This window comes from Schistocerca americana, chromosome 2, assembly GCF_021461395.2.
Source record: "Schistocerca americana isolate TAMUIC-IGC-003095 chromosome 2, iqSchAmer2.1, whole genome shotgun sequence".
Classification (NCBI taxonomy): Eukaryota; Metazoa; Arthropoda; class Insecta; order Orthoptera; family Acrididae; genus Schistocerca; species Schistocerca americana.
The window spans coordinates 946659208-946677122 of record NC_060120.1 but is presented as its reverse complement, the minus strand read 5'-3'; positions in this window follow the sequence as shown (position 1 = coordinate 946677122).

The window sequence follows — 17915 nt, the reverse complement described above, 5'->3', positions numbered from 1 at the left end:
TGCACAAACACCCATTCTCTGTAAACTGTTTATACCAACGTTTAATACACCACCTATCAGGAGGTTTAACACCATACTTTGTTCGAAATGCACGCTGAACAACTGTCGTCGATTCACTTCTGCCGTACTCAATAACACAAAAAGCTTTCTGTTGAGCGGTTGCCATCTTAGCATCAACTGACGCTGACGCCTAGTCAACAGCGCCTCAAGCGAACAAATGTACAACTAAATGAAACTTTATAGCTCCTATAGCTCCCTTAATTCGCCGACACATAGTGCTTAGCTCTGCCTTTTGTCGTTGCAGAGTTTTAAATTCCTAAAGTTGTGGTATTCTTTTTGAATCACCCTGTAATTTGTCACCAATAGTTAGGTTTCCTGAAGCAGCAAGTTGTAAAAAAAAGATGTTCAAATGTGTGTGAAATTTTATGGGACTTAACTGCTAAGGTCATCAGTCCCTAAGCTTACACACTACTTAACCTAAATTATCCTAAGGACAAACAAACACACACACACACACACACACACACACACACACACACACACACACACACACGCGCGCGCGCGCGCGCGCGCCCAAGGGAGGACTCGAACCTCCGCCAGGACCATCCGCACAGTCCATGACTGCAGCGCCTTAGACCCAGCAAGTTGTCATACAGCGTATGCGACATTACATCGAAGGCTTCTGAATTTGAACTCGTGTATACTTGTAGATGTATTACAATATCCAACAAACCCTTCATATCTTTTCTAAATGGTTTTTACAGCTGTTCAGTGGTGGTAAATATGCAGGGTTCCTCTCCAGTACCAACGTGTTTTCATATACGAAATACGAAGTTTCTTCTGCTTTTTCTCAGTACATCTGAACAATATTTTTAGTAGAATATCGGAAACATAGCACAGGCTTTTAAACTGTTGCAGAACTAGTTTGCCTGAAATGTACGTTATAGGTGTTACTTCCATACATATAATAATTAGTGAACAACATCTTTGTTTAGCAAGGCAGAATGATCATCCAATATGGAAACATACGGGGTGAGCCAGTTAACACAGGTCACCCAAATATATCCACATTGAATAAATACATTGGGAAGTAGTATTCCACTGGCTATACCGGACATTATGGCGAATTTCCCGATGTTTAAAGGTAATTTTTATCGTTTATAGTCGCCAAATTTCAACACTGATTTCGTTTTTTCTGCTTGGTTTGAAAGAAGCTTCAAAGATAATTTCAAGGACGTAACATTTATGGGAATTGGTTAATCAGTATCAAGATAATAGCTCCGCAAACCACAGTCCCATCGTCAGGATAAGAGGTTCCACAAAAGTCTGACCTGTTATACCAATTGCGAACAAGCATGTAACTCAGATGCTGTTCGTGGGTTTATTATAATGGCTGTCATAGCTAGTTCTCAAAATGTAGACCTTGAGCATTGCTACACGCATTACAATGCTTCTGGGGAAACAATTCTGGGCGCTGTATTTCATCTGGAACTAACAGAGCACAGGCTCGTATTATAAGCATCTTCATACCTTCGGGAATCGTCGGTGTTTCGTAACAGACCTTTGCTTTGGAACTTACGCCACGGGTAAAGGTACAGTAAAGTTTTGCGAGAGTGGAGACCATTTTGTGTTTCCTGAACGACCGTTCTGGCTTCCTCCAATCTTCTCTTCAGGGGGTCTGTCATGATGTGTGCGAAATTAGACATCCTTCACGTTGGTACCACACTGACTGCATTATGCCCTGTGGAATGTCTTCCAGTTACTTCACCAGTAGCATATATCAGGAACTCAAGGTACTTGAGTGCGTTTAGAAGAAAGAAAGAAAGATAGTTGGTGTTTGTGGGAGGCTGTTTCATCCCCTGTATTTCCTTTTCCAGCTGCGATTGGTCTTCGAAGAGAACAATTGCTTGAATGTTTCTAATTTTACATTCGAGTTATTTTTGCGTGATATATATAGAAGGAAGAAATAATTTTAACTGACTTTTCTAGGAACGTTCTCTCTCAGAAATTTAAGGGCAAAACACACCGTGACACGCAATGCCATTCATATAGAATCTGCCACTAAAATTGGCCAAGATGTTGGTGACACTTTCGCGTTTAAGAAATAACCTGCAACGAAGCGGGCTCTCTTTGGAGCTTCTCTGTTTTCAGTATCAGTTCTACATGATGCGTATCCCAAACTAAAGAGCAATATTGGAGTTCACTTTTGTGGGTGGACTATTCTTCGTGAAGGTTCTTCCACTGAATCTCGGTGTGGCATCTGCCTTGCCTGCAATTAGTTCTATGTGGTCGTTCGAATATAAATCGCTGTGTATGCTTACCCTAGATATTTAATGAATGTGACTGCTTCCAATGATGATTCTGCCGCATAATTGTACGATAGCGATTCTTTCCGCTTATTTAAGCGTAATATGTGAGACTTGTTTATACTGAGGGACAACTACCAATCCCTGAATCGAGACCTGACCCTCGGCATGTCTTCCTGCATTTTACTGCTATTCTTCAGTATTATGACTTCACCGTAAACGATAGCGTCATCCGCGGACAGCCTCAAGGATGCTGGGACGTTATGCGTTATGACATAATACAGACCGAGGACATTAATGGTTGTCTAACACTCTCTTGAGATACGGCTATTACGAAGTGACATTTCGCCATGTACCCGTTCTACTACCCGTATAACAGTGATATATGTTTGAAATCAGTGGCTAGACAACATATACACAGCGAAGTACAGTACCATCTTAGGTGAACACATGAAATTCTGACCACCATCTTTCCCGACTGAGTGTACCATAATGTACAGTTTCGTTCGCAATTTCGGCTTCATAATACGGCACTTCAGCTGGTGTAATCCTGAATGAGATTTTCACTCTGCAGCGGAGTGTGCGCTGATATGAAACTTCCTAGAAGATTAAAACTGTGTGCCGGACCGAGACTCGAACTCAGGACCTTTGCCTTTCGCGGACAAGTGGTCCACCATCTGGGAACATCCCCTAGGCTGTGTGGCTAAACCATGTTTCCGCAATATACTTTCTTTCAGGAGTGCTAGTTCTGCAGGGTTCGCAGAAGAGCTTCTGTGAAGTTTGGAAAGTAGGAGACGGGGTACCGGCAGAATTGAAGCTGTGAGGACGGATCGTGAGTCGTGATTGGGTAGCTCAGATGGTAGAGCACTTGCCCGCGAAAGGCCAAGGTCCCGAGTTCAAGTCTCGGTCCAGCACACAGTTTTGATCTGTCAGCTGTAATCCTGTCTACGTCGACGGCTCACTAACAAGGGGAAGGCCTCAGACACGGCCAACCGATTCGGCTCAAATTTGGCAGGTCGCTTGTGTACAACCTAAAACGGAGGAATCTAAGATATTTTGGGTCAACACCCCCGCGTTTTTAAGAAAATCACTCCTAAAAGTAATGTCGAGCATTCGACTCAAAATTGGCGAGATCGATAGATAATGGTAAATAGAGCATTTTCCATTATCAGGTAAGGGGGCCGAAAACGCATACTTTTGCAGAAATCGAGGTAAGAAACTTTTACAATTGACGCTTCTGTACCCACATGGTAAACGCTTTTCGCCCGGCAACGGCCAAGGTAACTAGCCAGCATGGTAGCTCAGTGTGTTCGGTCAGAGAGTAGGCTGCCTTCTGTAATAAAAAAACTTAGTTACTCGATCAACGACGAACTTAAACGGGTGTCTTACGACGTCCGGCCCGAGCAGATGCAACGAACGAAAACGAATGAGATGAGATTTTTTTTAAAAAAAGAAAAAAGGTAACTGGCTGAAAATCGGAGAACCCGGGTTCGAATCTCGAAGAAACCTAGCGAATGTTGTTCTTTTCTTTTGTATTTTTCCATATCTCAATAGATAAGGATAGGAGGGTTAATAAGGTAAGTAAATCAATAAGGAATGGTAATAATAAGGTACGAAAATAAATTTCTCAAACCTCTTGGGTTAGTAAACAACTAAAATGTTACTCCAGATCACTTTGCAATGGCTCTTCCAGTCACTGTTCCGTGTCCTCACTTTTCTTCGAACAACTAGATGGATGGTACTTGTCATATAAACATTCGAAACAAATATACTAACGGCACCAAGAACATGTAATGAATGCAATCTTTCGATAGCTACACTGTTCCTTCCGAAGAGTCGGCGGAAAACAAACTTGGTTTACATTTAAAAATATGTCTTTTTCGGGAATTAATTTTGATGCATACCACGCAATTGCCTAAAAATAGGTGATGAAAGTTGGTTATGAATAATGCTGTGAACAGTTATTGCATCCGTGCGGTTGTGCAATTCCCGCTGGATTCCCAGGAGCTCTCTACAATTCTAAAGCCTGGAAACAATGTTTTCAAACTCGCGAATCTGAAACGCCGAGAAACAAAATTGCCTGCTTCCGGTAGTGCGTTGATAATGAATCTGTCTTGCAACACTTTTACAAACCAAAACACAGTGTCGGTAACTTCCCGCTTGCCATCGTCCGTGACAGGCACCCACCTTATATTACAGCGCTAGTAGAAGGGTGTACATCCTCCATTATTCAGATTATGCACTTGAAAGATATGACATAACAAACAATAACTAGTTACTATGGCACAAACAGACGACCTAATTACTACAAAGTACATACCGTACTCGTCATATGTTACTTACGGAAGAACACTGTAATCATTTCAAAACGTATTTCATTCGGCGCATTAACGATGGAAAAATCACAATATGTATCCGCGAGGTTCGTGGCAGCCTAATGACGGAAAACAACTCTTTCCGATAGACTTCTATAAGGCTCGTGCTGGAAACCTTCACTCTTCCAGGTTCACAACTATAGTATGACGAAGAGGCAACCCGTACAAAATTAATCTCCCCGCGTGCATTCTGTCCCGCGCCTCGTTGTAAACAAGCGTCGCGCTTCGCGATCAGTGATCCCTCGTGAAGAATTCGCAGCTCTCTTACTCGGAGTTGTTTCCAGGCGACAAGGCTTAAAAGTTTAATACTTCACTAACTCAAAGAGTTGGGGAAATTAGTTTGCCTACCTTATTATTATCATTCCTTATTGATTTACTTACCTTATTAACCCTCCTATCCCTATCAATTGAAATATGGAAAAATAAAAACGAAACGAATAACATCCGCGAGTTTTCTTCGAGATTCGAACCCGGGTTTTCCGATTCCCAGCCAGTTACATTTTTTTTTTTTTATTCACTAGGGACAGTAACAAAAATGGCTACAATGAAATGACTGGCCGTTGCGCTATCGGCGCTCTCGGCTAAAAGCGTATACCATGTGGGTACAGAAGAGGCAGTTGTAAAAGTTTCTTTCCTAGATTTCTGGAAGCCGGACGGTGTGACCGAGCGGTTTTAGGCGCTTCAGTGTGGAACCGCGCGACCGCTACGGTCGCAGGTTCGAATCCTGCCTGGGGTCATGGGCGTGTGTTAAGATGGTAAGCCCCATAGTGCTCAGAGCCATTTGAACCATTGGAACGGACAGAGAGAGGGGGGATCGGGCTAATGGACAGAGAGATGGGGGAGGAGCGGATGTTCAGAGAGAGAAGGGAAATAGAAAATGGACAGAGAGGGGGGGGGGGCAAAGAATTCAGGACGTATATGTATTTCCAATATATGTTTAGCAATTGCAAAACATTGCCGGTTCGCTAGTAATGTACAAAACTGTACTCAACATAAAAACCTTTAACTGAAGAAATAACTATATGCTCTAAATACTTTTAATATATAATACAGAACTCGTAATATTTACATCGTTAACACAAAATATACCGAAATGTTTCACAACAAGTAAAATAGTAGAAAATGACAGAGACTCATTATGGTAGTCTCTAGTGCGCACTTCTTCATACCATTCTACATTCGGTCTCCAGACAAACACCTAGCATGGAATATTAAGTGTTCCTAGGTACACGACCCTCAAGCCACAATAACGTCCTTTATTATGTTTCTCTGGTGGTGGACGTCGGTGTGTGTGTGTGTGTGTGTGTGTGTGTGTGTGTGTGTGTGTGTGTGTGTGTTTTATTTCCGCCCTGGATGAAGTCTTAGCCGCTACCTGCCTTCTCAAAAACATACCTATAGCTTTCCTCTGTCTCGGTAGCATCAAAGCATTCTCGTGATAAAGCGCTGATTATCATAATTTCGACATCACATCGCCCTCTGCACTCCACACTCTCTAAACGTTGAATATTCTATGTCAAGGAATCCTCTGCATTATTAAATATATGGAAATAAGCCCAGAGTCGAGTAACATGGACTATGCTGTTTGCGCTCGAATAAAAGTAGACAAACAAAGCCGTTGAATGTTTCTGGCACTCGTGGAAAAATACGAATTGCTCTTCAAACCAAGAGAAATAGTACCTAACACCAAGAAGAGAAACAAGAGACGTTAAATGAATGAGTTCTTATAATTTTATTGTTTCAATACCTATTGACATCTATGAAAATGTAACATACTCAAACTTTACGAAATTTTTTCGAGATGCTGTGGAGCAATGTTATTATCATATCCATCAGTCGAAAGATTGGTTTGATACAGGTCTCCAACGAAATCTTTCGCATGAAAGTCTTTTGTTTTGAGTCCTCGATCTTCTGCCTGGCTCGATGCACCCGCCAAGAATTCCTGTCCTGCGCTAATCTCCTCATTTCGAAACAGCACTCGCATCCTACGTCCTCAGTAACTTGACGCATGTATTCCAATCTCTGCCTTCCCTTGTATTTTTTACCTCGTACAGTTCACTCTAGTACTATGAAGGTTAACATATGTCCTACTGCGGCGGAGCGGGTTGATTTCTCACTATCCTTTCAACAATCAGTCCAGTTACATGGATAGGTTTACGGTTGTCCGCCCCTTCACTCTGTGTGGTAGATACTGGTTCAGCCGACAAAAGCAGCGTTGACGAAAATTCGACCAGATATATACCACGCAAAGACCACATAACTCCAGTCCACGGGCAGCAGCTGGAAGTTAGATAAACTATCGAGCGTTCGCGATTCTTGGGTGACGCATTTCAATGGATACCTAAAATTTTCTTTGAGTTGTTCAAAAAATGCGTGCGAAATCTTATAGGACTTAACTGTTATGTTCATCAGTCCCTAAGCTTACACACTACTTAACCTAAATTATCTTAAGGACAAACACACACATCCATGCCCGAGGGGGGACTCGAACCTCCGCCGGGACCAGCCCCAAAGCCTTTGAGTTGGTTTATTGTCTTTAAAACACAGGAAATGGTTACCAACTCCGTATTTAATATCCCTACGTCAATTATGCAATGTTACTGATTGCCCTGTTACTTGTTCACACCCGAAAGCAGCCAGAAGATATTTATTTCGACCCGACATTTTTAACGTCCTAAACAGTCACTGACACATGACTGATTGCAAGTAAACACATTCAGTAATTCAGTAGGCTTCTTGTAAAGAAGCGCTCGCCTTAATGTATTGTAATCTGCACAAAACATGTCACGCGGAGTTTATGTGCAATATGAAATGTTCATACACGAATTTCTCCTAAAATAAACCATTCACAAATCTCAGACTTTCACAAAATACTCAATACTGTAGTCGCTCTTCAACGACACAAGAACCGATCAAAGTAACCAATTTCTTCATTTTGGTAAAAAATCTGATAAGCGAGGTTTGCAACGATACTCCTAGTTGTATAATAGACATGACGGTGTTAAGCATCACACCAGTAATAAACGCCGAGCGGTTCTAGGCGCTTCAGTCTGGAACGGCGCGACCTCTACGGTCGCAGGTTCGAATCCTGCCTCGGGCATGGATGTGTGTGATGTCCTTAGGTTAGTTAGGTTTGAGTAGTTCTAAGTTCTAAGGGACTGATGAGAAGTTAAGTCCCATAGTGCTCAGACCTATTTGAACCATCTGAATACAAGATGAAAACTCGTAATAATTTGCTACGTTACACTATCATCCTGTCCGTCTCTTTGCCAGTGTTTCCGTATGTTCCTTTGTCTGCCGATTCTGCAGAGGAGCTCTTCATTCCTTACATTAGGCCGGCCGAAATGGCCGAGCGGTTCTAGGCGCTTCAGTCTGGAACCGCGCGACCGCTACGGTCGCAGGTTCGAATACTGCCTCCGGCATGGATGTGTGTGATGTCCTTAGGTTAGTTAGGTTTAAGTAGTTCTGAGTTCTAGGGGACTGATGACCTAAGTTGTTAAGTCTCATAGTGCTCAGAACCATTTGAACCTTACATTAGTCTACCTGACTTCCAAAGCTCTCCTGTAGTACCATATCTCAAACACTGACTCTTTTCTCTTCCGGTTTTCCCACAGTCGATGGTTCACTAACAACCAATACTGTGCTCCAATCGTACATTGTCAGAAATTTCTTGCTCCAATTAATATCTATGTTTTGACACTACTGTAGACTTCTCATTACATTGCTTCCAAGGTAACGGAATCCCTTAACATCCCTACTTCGTGACCGTCAATTTTGATGATATGTTTCTCGATAATCTCATTCTACTACATCTCATTACGATTGTCTTTTTCCAGTTCACCCTCAATCGATATTCTGTATACATTAGTGTGCATATTCCATTCAACACATCCTCCAATTCTTCTTCACTTTCACTGAGGACAGCAGACTTATCCTTCCCCCTTGAATTTTAAATTCACTCTTCAATTCTATCTTTTCTTACAGTCTTATTGTTACTATTGGTTCTTGTACATAATGCATAACACCTGTCTTTCCCAGTGACTTAGTCTTGTTTTTATCATACACAGAGGAATGAAAGACATTAGCTTCTAGTGAGCATAGAGTTATATCAATGGGGCAAGTTGAAAATTAGTGCCGAACCTAGATTCGAACCCACGTCTCCTGCTTACTAGGCAGGTGCGCTGACCACTACACCATCCGGACATAGTGGTCACCACAATCCCCGCCAGACCCAAATTCCCATGTTGTACCTGATGGCTCTCGGTCTCCCACCATAATCGAGTCCATCAACATGAGGTAGCAAATATGAGGTAGCCAAGTAGGTGGAAACGTGAGTTCTACTATGCCAAAACTGCTTGGTAGCTACAACAAGAAAACACAATTAATCAGCAGGAGTACAAAATAAGAAAGTATTTATTACTTAACTTTGCTGTAGACCACGATCAGTTGGTTGACAATTATAGAAGACGCGACTAGACTAAGCGTCTGTAGAATGACATAATTTACAAGTCACAAATCTTGCAGTGACGAATTAATCCCTCGTAATCTTGAATGTCGAATTTGAAGACTAACTTGAAACGGTGCTACAAAGACTTGATGACCGCAATGACTGAGCAGCAGACGATGACTAACATCGGCACTGGCTGACCACTGAGCGCGGCTACGAACTGTAGACTGGCACTACTGCACTACACTCCTGCTACACATAAGATGCCTCGCGGCGAGCATAGGTACTGTGACTGGCTGTGTACTCTTTGGTTAGCACAGCCGTTCTTCTGTTCCGTTTATCGAGAGAATCGCATCCGGCGATCTCTTCGGCGGCGGTGTGGTCGTATGACTGACGACATCATAATACCATACACTACTGGTGGAGTGCCTCCCTGCTCATTTGCCTCATTGCACACGGCATCCAACCGATTCCCGTAAGAGTTCGAGCTTGGTGTGCATATGCGCTGAAGAGATCACTGGCCGTCTTCCCGTGTATGTTCTTTCCGAAAGAACAGACAAAACCCATATACAGTTCTCTCAGATTTTCGAACATCTTGCACTATTCTACACCGTCGAGAGCTTTTTCTATATTGGCGTATCCTATTGGCGTAGTTTTATATTCATTCAGCCTCGCTTCCATTATGAGGCACAAAATCTGAACTGCTTCTCTGTTGCCCTTATCTTCCCTAAAGCCAAACTAATCATCATATAACAGATCCTCGCTTTTCTTTTTCTTTTCCATTCTTCTGTCCATTGTTGTTGTCAGTAGGTTGGACGCGCGAGCTGTTAAGTTGATTGCCCGATAGTTAACGCACCTACCTGCTCTTGCTATCTTTGGCGTTGTCTAATGATTGTTCTGCGAAAGTTTGATGGTACGTCACCAGTCTCATAGATTCTACTCATTAGCTTCAAAAGCAATTTAGTTGCAGCCTGAACAGAAGAGATTCAGTGTGTGGCTAGGTTTACTGAAGCGAAGTCAGACACCCAAGTTCAGAGAAAGGCGATTTCACCGTACAGGGTGCGCTATTATACGAGGTATTCGCAATTATTTTGACACCTTACCAAACGACTTCCGTGGAGAACGCAGGTAAAATCTGTCGAATACTCTTCGTATGTCCGTCATTTCTCCTTGGCCTGCTTGCATGGTGCCTCGGATCCACACTCTCCGTTTCCGTCGAGTTCCTGTTCCATTTTCTAATTGACAGCTGAAACGATAGTGGTTTCCCGTATGGCGTTGTTATTTTCTTTGAGCATGGATGTTTGCACGGGAAAAGGCACCACATACGGCTTGCTGTACTGAAACGCAGTCTGAGTCCACTCTTCGATTTTCAACTATGTTGTTATTGTCACTCAGAAAATCAAAACGTTTTCCATTATCTTATGCAAGAACTGAGTTGGTGCATCGGTCATACTTTACTTTTGTCCCGAAGTTAATTACAAGTCCCGATACATGACACTGAAGTTGCTACGAACCTTTTGGGACAACTTGTATTATGTAAACTAGACTAGAGACGCTGGAAGCAGAAAAACGAAGTGTTAAGTAGAAGAGGATATTCAAGTAGAGAACATAGCATTTTCCACCAAAATCTACATATCATGATCACATTGGTCACTGGCCAGTATGCGCTAACCAAATGTTTCGATGCAATTTCACCAAATGTACTGACCAGATGTGAAAAGTGTGACTCTGATTGTTTCAGCATAACAAATGATTGCCTCCAGAGAATCCATATCGAGTAACACACCAAACACGGAATGCTTCACATGTAAAAACTGTGTCCTTAGAGCGCAAGGCTGCAGAACTGGAACATGTAATTTTTTCAATAAAAATTCAATAAATCAGTTCAACAAAAATTGTGTTATACCATCGAAACGAATTATTTTCGCTGTTTTATCATTAGTCGATGTGTACCAAGAAATATGGTTTCGCTGAGATACAGAGAAAGTTACCACTACATTTCCTTTCGTTCTATCTGCTGGGAGAACGTGAGGAATCGTATCCAGTACATGAATACGTAGGGTAATGTGTTATAGCATGGCACACTTTTCAGACTGTCTCATCTAGGCAGCCCTGTAATACAAGTTTACGGAAAGACTCTCACCACCAAAGAACGAGTTGGGCGACATAAACGAAAGTTGGTAGGCGTGTTTCTACAACTGAAAGATGACTTCTATTCAGATTTGCGTCAGTCGTGTAAGAGTGGCACTAGCAGCACCACTATGGCGATGTAGATCTGGTTCGCTTCACATACACGCTGTAACTGTCGTAGCCTTTGACTTTGGCATTGTTGAGTTGACGTCGTTCAGAAATGCCTTTAAGGCAACAAAGACGACATTATGAACACCTCACTGAATCGGGACGTGTTCGGCTAATAGGGCTACGAGAAGCTGGATGTTCCTCCTGCGATACTGAAAAAAGACTTGGCAGAAATGTAGCCACGGTGTATGTACTGTATGACTGCTGCCAGCGGAGGTCACGAGGATGTGTGGTCACAAGAAGACTGGGCTCCGGACGGCCCTATGGCGCTACCGAGAGGGAAGACTGGCGCATCGACCAGTGAAACCTGAATGTTAAATGCAAAATAAAAAAAAAATCTCTGAAATTCTAGTTGAGGAATATCAATACTTTAGAAAATAGGAAATGAACGTATCTGAATTGGACACAGTAATATAATCGTATTCAAAAAAGGATATTAAATTACGACACATAATTATGATTCATATTAAAACTTCAGTTTCTTAGGCAAATCAGATTTCAAAATGTGAAGGTCAGCTTCAAATGCTGTGACAACCAAGCACTTAGAGGCAGAAACTACACTACTGGCCATTAAAAATGCTACATCAAAAAGAAATGCAGATGATAAACGGGTATTCATTGGACAAATATATTATACTAGAACTGACATGTGATTTCATTTTCACACAATTTGGGTGGATAGGTCCTGAGAAATCGATAGCCAGAACAACCACCTCTGGCCGTAATAACGCCCTTGATACGCCTTGGCATTGAGTCAAACAAAGCTTGGATGGCGTGTACAGGTACAGCTACCCATGCAGCTTCAACACGATACCACAGTTCATCAAGAGTAGTGACGGAGCCGTCGGGATCCAGCACTGCTTTCAGTATTACGCTCCTGAACTCACCGATTTCATATTCTGCTGACAGTCATTGGATCTCGAACAACGCGAGCAGCAATGTCGCGATACGATAAACCGCAATCGCGATAGGCTACAATCCGACCTATATCAAAGTCGGAAACGTGATGGTACGCATTGTTCCTCCTTTTACGAGGCATCACAAGAACGTTTCACCAGGCAACGCCGGTCAACTGCTGTTTGTGTATGAGAAATCGGGCCGGTCGTGGTGGCCGTGCGGTTCTAGGCGCTGCAGTCCGGAACCGCGGGACTGCTACGGTCGCAGGTTCGAATCCTGCCTCGGGAATGATTGTGTGTGATGTCCTTAGGTTCGTTAGGTTTAAGTAGTTCTAAGTTCTAGGGGACTGATGACCACAGTTGTTAAGTCCCATAGTGCTCAGAGCCATTTGAACCATTTTTTTTTTAGAAATGGGTTTGAAACTTCCCTCATGTCAGCAGGTTGTAGGTGTTGCCATCGGTGTCAACCTTGTGTGAATGCTCTGAAAAGCTAATGATTTGCATATCACATCATCTTCTTCCTGTCTGTTAAATTTCGCGTCTGTAGCACGTCATCGTCGTGGTGTAGCAATTGTAATGGCCAGTAGTGTACGAAAATCAATGGTCTCTGTGTAACCACTTTTAGTTTCAACTATTATAACGCACAACACAGCAAACCAGCCTGCGACACACCACAATCTTTAAGGAAAAGAGCATGCATCATAGACACATTAAACAGAATTATGTCTAACATCACTACGAGAGCTGATATGGTTCAAATGGCTCTGAGCACAATGGGACCTAACATCTGAGGTTATCAGTCCCCTGGAACTTAGAACTGCTTAAACCTAACTAACCTAAGGAGATGACACGCATCCATGCCCGAGACAGGATTCGAACCTGAGACCGTAGCAGCAGCGCGGTTCCGGGCTGAAGCGCCTAGAGCCGCTCGGCCACAGCTGCCGGCTATCGAACATGCCTGGGATAGATTGAAAAGGGCTGTTTATGGACGACGTGACCCACCAGCCACTCTGAGGGATCTACGCCGAATCGCCTTTGAGGAGTGGCACAATCTGGAGCTACAGTGGATACTATGACACGACGAATACAGGCATGCATGAATGCAAGAGGACGTGCTACTTGGTATCAGAGGTAGCGGTGTGTACAGCAGCCTGAACGACCAGCTCTGAAGGTCTCTCAGTAAGATGGTACAACATGCAATGTGTAGTTTTCATGAGCAATAAAAAGGATGGAAATTATGTTTATGTTTATCTCTATTCCAATTTTCCGTTCAGGTACCGGAACTCTCTGAATCGAGGTGATGCAATTCTTTTTTTGATGTGCGTAAGTCTGCCAATTTTGTAGGAGGCCAAAGAATTATACCAAGGTAATTTGTGGGTGCGCCGGCCGTGGTGGTCTCGCGGTTCTAGGCGCGCAGTCCGGAACCGCGCGGCTGCTACGGTCGCAGGTTCGAATCCTGCCTCGGGCATGGATGTGTGTGATGTCCTTAGGTTAGTTAGGTTTAAGTAGTTCTAAGTTCTAGGGGACTGATGACCACAGCTGTTAAGTCCCATAGTGCTCGGAGCCATTTTTTGAATTTGTGGGTGCATGGTCAGCGCGGCGAATTGCTAGCCGAAGGGGTCAGGGTTCGACTCTTGGCCGGGTTGGAGATTTTCTTTGCACGGGGACTGGGTTGCCCTTACGTTCGTATCGTGATAATTGATATTCCGCTATTGATATGGCTCTTTGGGCACGTCCTGAAACACAATAAATTAAAAAAGTAACACTTCAGTCGTTTAAACAAGATAAACACCGGCGTAAAAAAACGTAAACGGGTCTCCTGGCAAACTTAAATGTACAGCGTGTTGTGAAATACTCGTTATAAAATTCTAGGACTTGTAGAGAGGAGTGACCACATGATATTTTGAATAATAACTATTCCGTTCCACGACGGTTTCAGTTCAGATATGTTACGCGTCCATTTCTGCTGAGAGAAAGAGGAAAGTCTCAGAGTTGCTTGTGCTGGTATGCAGTAGGGTAGACAGGATTGTGGGTTCGTACGCAAAGTTTAATTTACAAGTCTCTTGTACACACACAGGACCATTTGCTGCCAGAGCTCTGGCCGCTGCACTATAAATTCAAGAACGTTATGTGGGATGGACAGCGTGTACCAGAAGATACTTTCCAGGTACAATGTCAGTAACAACGTTGGTGGTCGCCACATTGAGCCGCTGTTATAATACATAAGTACTGTTCTGCACGTACAGTACGCTGGGGTCTTGTTTTGTTTTCGAATAATGTAAACAATGTTTAACTGTTAATGCAGAAAGATGCTTAAGTGATAAAAGGATGTATTGGTATGTTCCCTTTCGATTTATTACCTAATAACTGCACTGTGTCGCGCGTAATTCAATTTCTCAAACAAAAGTGGATGAGATAAACATCTGAACGGAAACCGTCGTAGAACAAAAGCAGTACATTTCCAGACATGGTTTCCTATTCAAAATTTTATGTACTCACTGCCCTCTAGAAGTCCTAGAATTTCGGAACATCCCGTATTTATATTGATCCGTAACTGGAATGTAACTCACATGCCGTCGTCTGTCTACAAAGGCACTAACCCATAAAAAAGGATTTGATACAAGTTAATCCGTTCTCAAATAAATCCGCTTGGGTGATAACACCGAGCACGGCTTAGCAAGAAGTCACTCCTTTACGTTATTTGAACACAACATAGTGTGAGCACGCTCGCAACGTGTGAAGTGTTCGAATCACAGTATCACTGAGAACCAGGATGCAGAAACTTGACGGTACGCCATAAGAGTTAAACCCTCACTTGCACGAGATAACGATAAGCCAGACGCTCACCAAAATAGAACACGTACGTCTGTGCAGATGACAGAATTACTGCAATCTCGGTTGCAGAACTTCGGACTCCCTCCAATACGAGTAGTAAGCAACGGTTCCTAACATGGGCGAGCAGCCACAACGGAGGTAAGCACGACCGCAGCACACCGAAAAGTCAACTCTCACTTTCGGCTCTAACCCGGAATCATTATATTCACTGAGGCCCTCAAAAATCCGCACTGCACCCGAAACCACTTGCGTCGGCGAGGACCAGCAAATATCTATCCCTACGGAGAGTTGTTCGCGCCTTGACACTCTCACGTCGCTACCCGCTGGCGAGGCGCTGGCGATCCTAGCCGCCAACAAGTGGTCAAAGACCATAAACCCGGAGGGACAGGAATTGATAGTACATATGCACTCTTAAGACATCGCAGGCTCTATCGGGCCACCCTGGGAGAGTTTTACGGATTGAAGCAGTAGCTTCTTACGTCGTTGCTGTGCGCTGACCAGCATATTTGTGGTGGTAGCTGTCAGGAAGAGGAGACTGTCGTGTTTTGTTGTTCTTAGAGACAAGCAAATAGTCAGTATTATATTGGCGTACAGCATAGGTAGAAATAACTGCAAGAAGCAGAAGAGGACGATTGTTCACCCAGAAACGTTGATCTCCAAAAAACCGCAGGAAGTAGGGCCGCAGACAAGACAGCAACAGAGCCAAGAAGAAGAAATCCCTTATCGGGACAGATACTGGGCCGATAGCTATTTGGTGTTTGTCCGATACACCGGGGATGTCTGGATTGAGGCCCATGGGGACGTAGCTGAAGATCTCCGTTACGGATCCAAAATCACACCGATGGATAAAGATAAATCATTTGAGATCCGGATATTCTGTTTGAGTGACCAGGACAGAGTGAGGAAGGTGATGGACTTTATTATTGAAGATTCAATTAGGACAGTCCCGCAGAAAAAGACGGCACAAATTACGACTGTGCTACGTGGGATTACCTGGATGTCCTACCCTGAAAACAGTGCGACAGGTGCTGTTGAACGGTGGCTGTGATACCACGGTGAAACTTTACAATTGAACCAATAAGAAGAAACCGCCGCTGTTCATTCTGACAGTAGATGCGACTACTGATAGGTCTAGTTTCAAGAAGACAGAAGACATCTTCAAGGAGACGGACTTGGTTGTCTTCGAAGTAAAGACAGAACCTCTCCCAGCTGGATTCGACATTAAACCACAATTTTATAACCGTCGAGAGCACGGCACGTAGAGCGTGACAATTATTGAACTATATGAATGGAAAAAAAAACATAAATTAGTTACAAACTGCGGCGTGCACACACTTTATTCAACATGTAAAAGTCACTACATTACCCAGATTTAGGTTGTGACATGCTCAACCTGGTTCAAAATGGCTCTGAGCACTATGGGACTCAACTGCTGTGGTCATCAGTCCCCTAGAACTTAGAACTACTTAAACCTAACTAACCTAAGGACACACACACATCCATGCCCGAGGCAGGATTCGAACCTGCGGCCGTAGCAGTCGCACGGTTCCGGACTGCGCGCCTAGAACCGCGAGACCACCGCGGCCGGCTGCTCAACCTGCCTCCATCCTTGGGGATGATGTGGCGCAGACGAACAGCGAAATTCTGCATGGCTGGCTGTGGAGGCCGAGCGGTTCTAGGCGCTTCAATCCGGAACCGCGCGACTGCTAAGGTCGCAGGTTCGAATCCTGCATCGGGCGTGGATGTGTGTGATGTCCTTAGGTTAGTTAGGTTTAAGTAGTTCTTAGTCTAGGGGACTGATGACCTCAGATGTTAAAACCCACAGTGCTCAGAGCAATTTGCACCATTTTGAAATTCTGCATGACCCTCTGAATTCTCCGAAAATCGATGCTGTCGTTGACCTCCTGAATGGATGTTTTCTGCCCAGAAAAAGTTTTGGGGTTATTGCTGTACCCCTTGTCTTTTTTATAGCCCCACAAAGAGGAGTCGGATGTGTTTAGATCTGGAAAATATGGCGGCCAATAGAGAACCATGCCAGTGGCCTCTGGTTACTCCACTGCCAGAAATCAGTCCCTAAAGCACTACTTCAGGACATCAAACACACTCTTGCTTCAATGGGGCCCAGCTCCGTCTTGCATGAACCATATCTTGTCGAAATGATGGTCACTCTGATTAATCGGGATGGAATCATCTTCCAAAACCCTCACGTACCGTTCGGTAGTCACCGTGAAATCAAGGATTTCACTCCGATTATTCCGTGACTGGACATAGCACACCACACGGTCACCCGTTGAGAGCGAAGAGACTTATCGATCGCGAAATGCGAAGTCTGAGTCACCCAAATGCGGCAACCATGACATTTTCACGTGCAAATGGCCGACAACAATAGGACGCGTGCCCATGCGCATACTAATTCCCATCATGCCCCAAGGTCAACCGTGCAGTTTGATCATCCTAACGCAAACCGTTCAGAAATTATGAAGATTTTGTTTCATACAGTTCAATAATTATCGTCCTGTGGCAAAATATTGCTACAATAAGGTGAAATACGTTAAATGTGCCGGAAGTCATAACAGCCGCAACTGTACGCAGAAGACTGAAGACATCCAGTGTGTGCACGCTGTGGAGGATCACACGTTGCGAGCTGGCGTGGCTGCAAAGCCTTCAGAGTACGTAACAACGATGGAGATAAGAAACTAGCGAAGTCGGAAAACATCGCTAAGAAGAGAAGGAGACGAAGAAGACGCGGGGATAGTGTGAC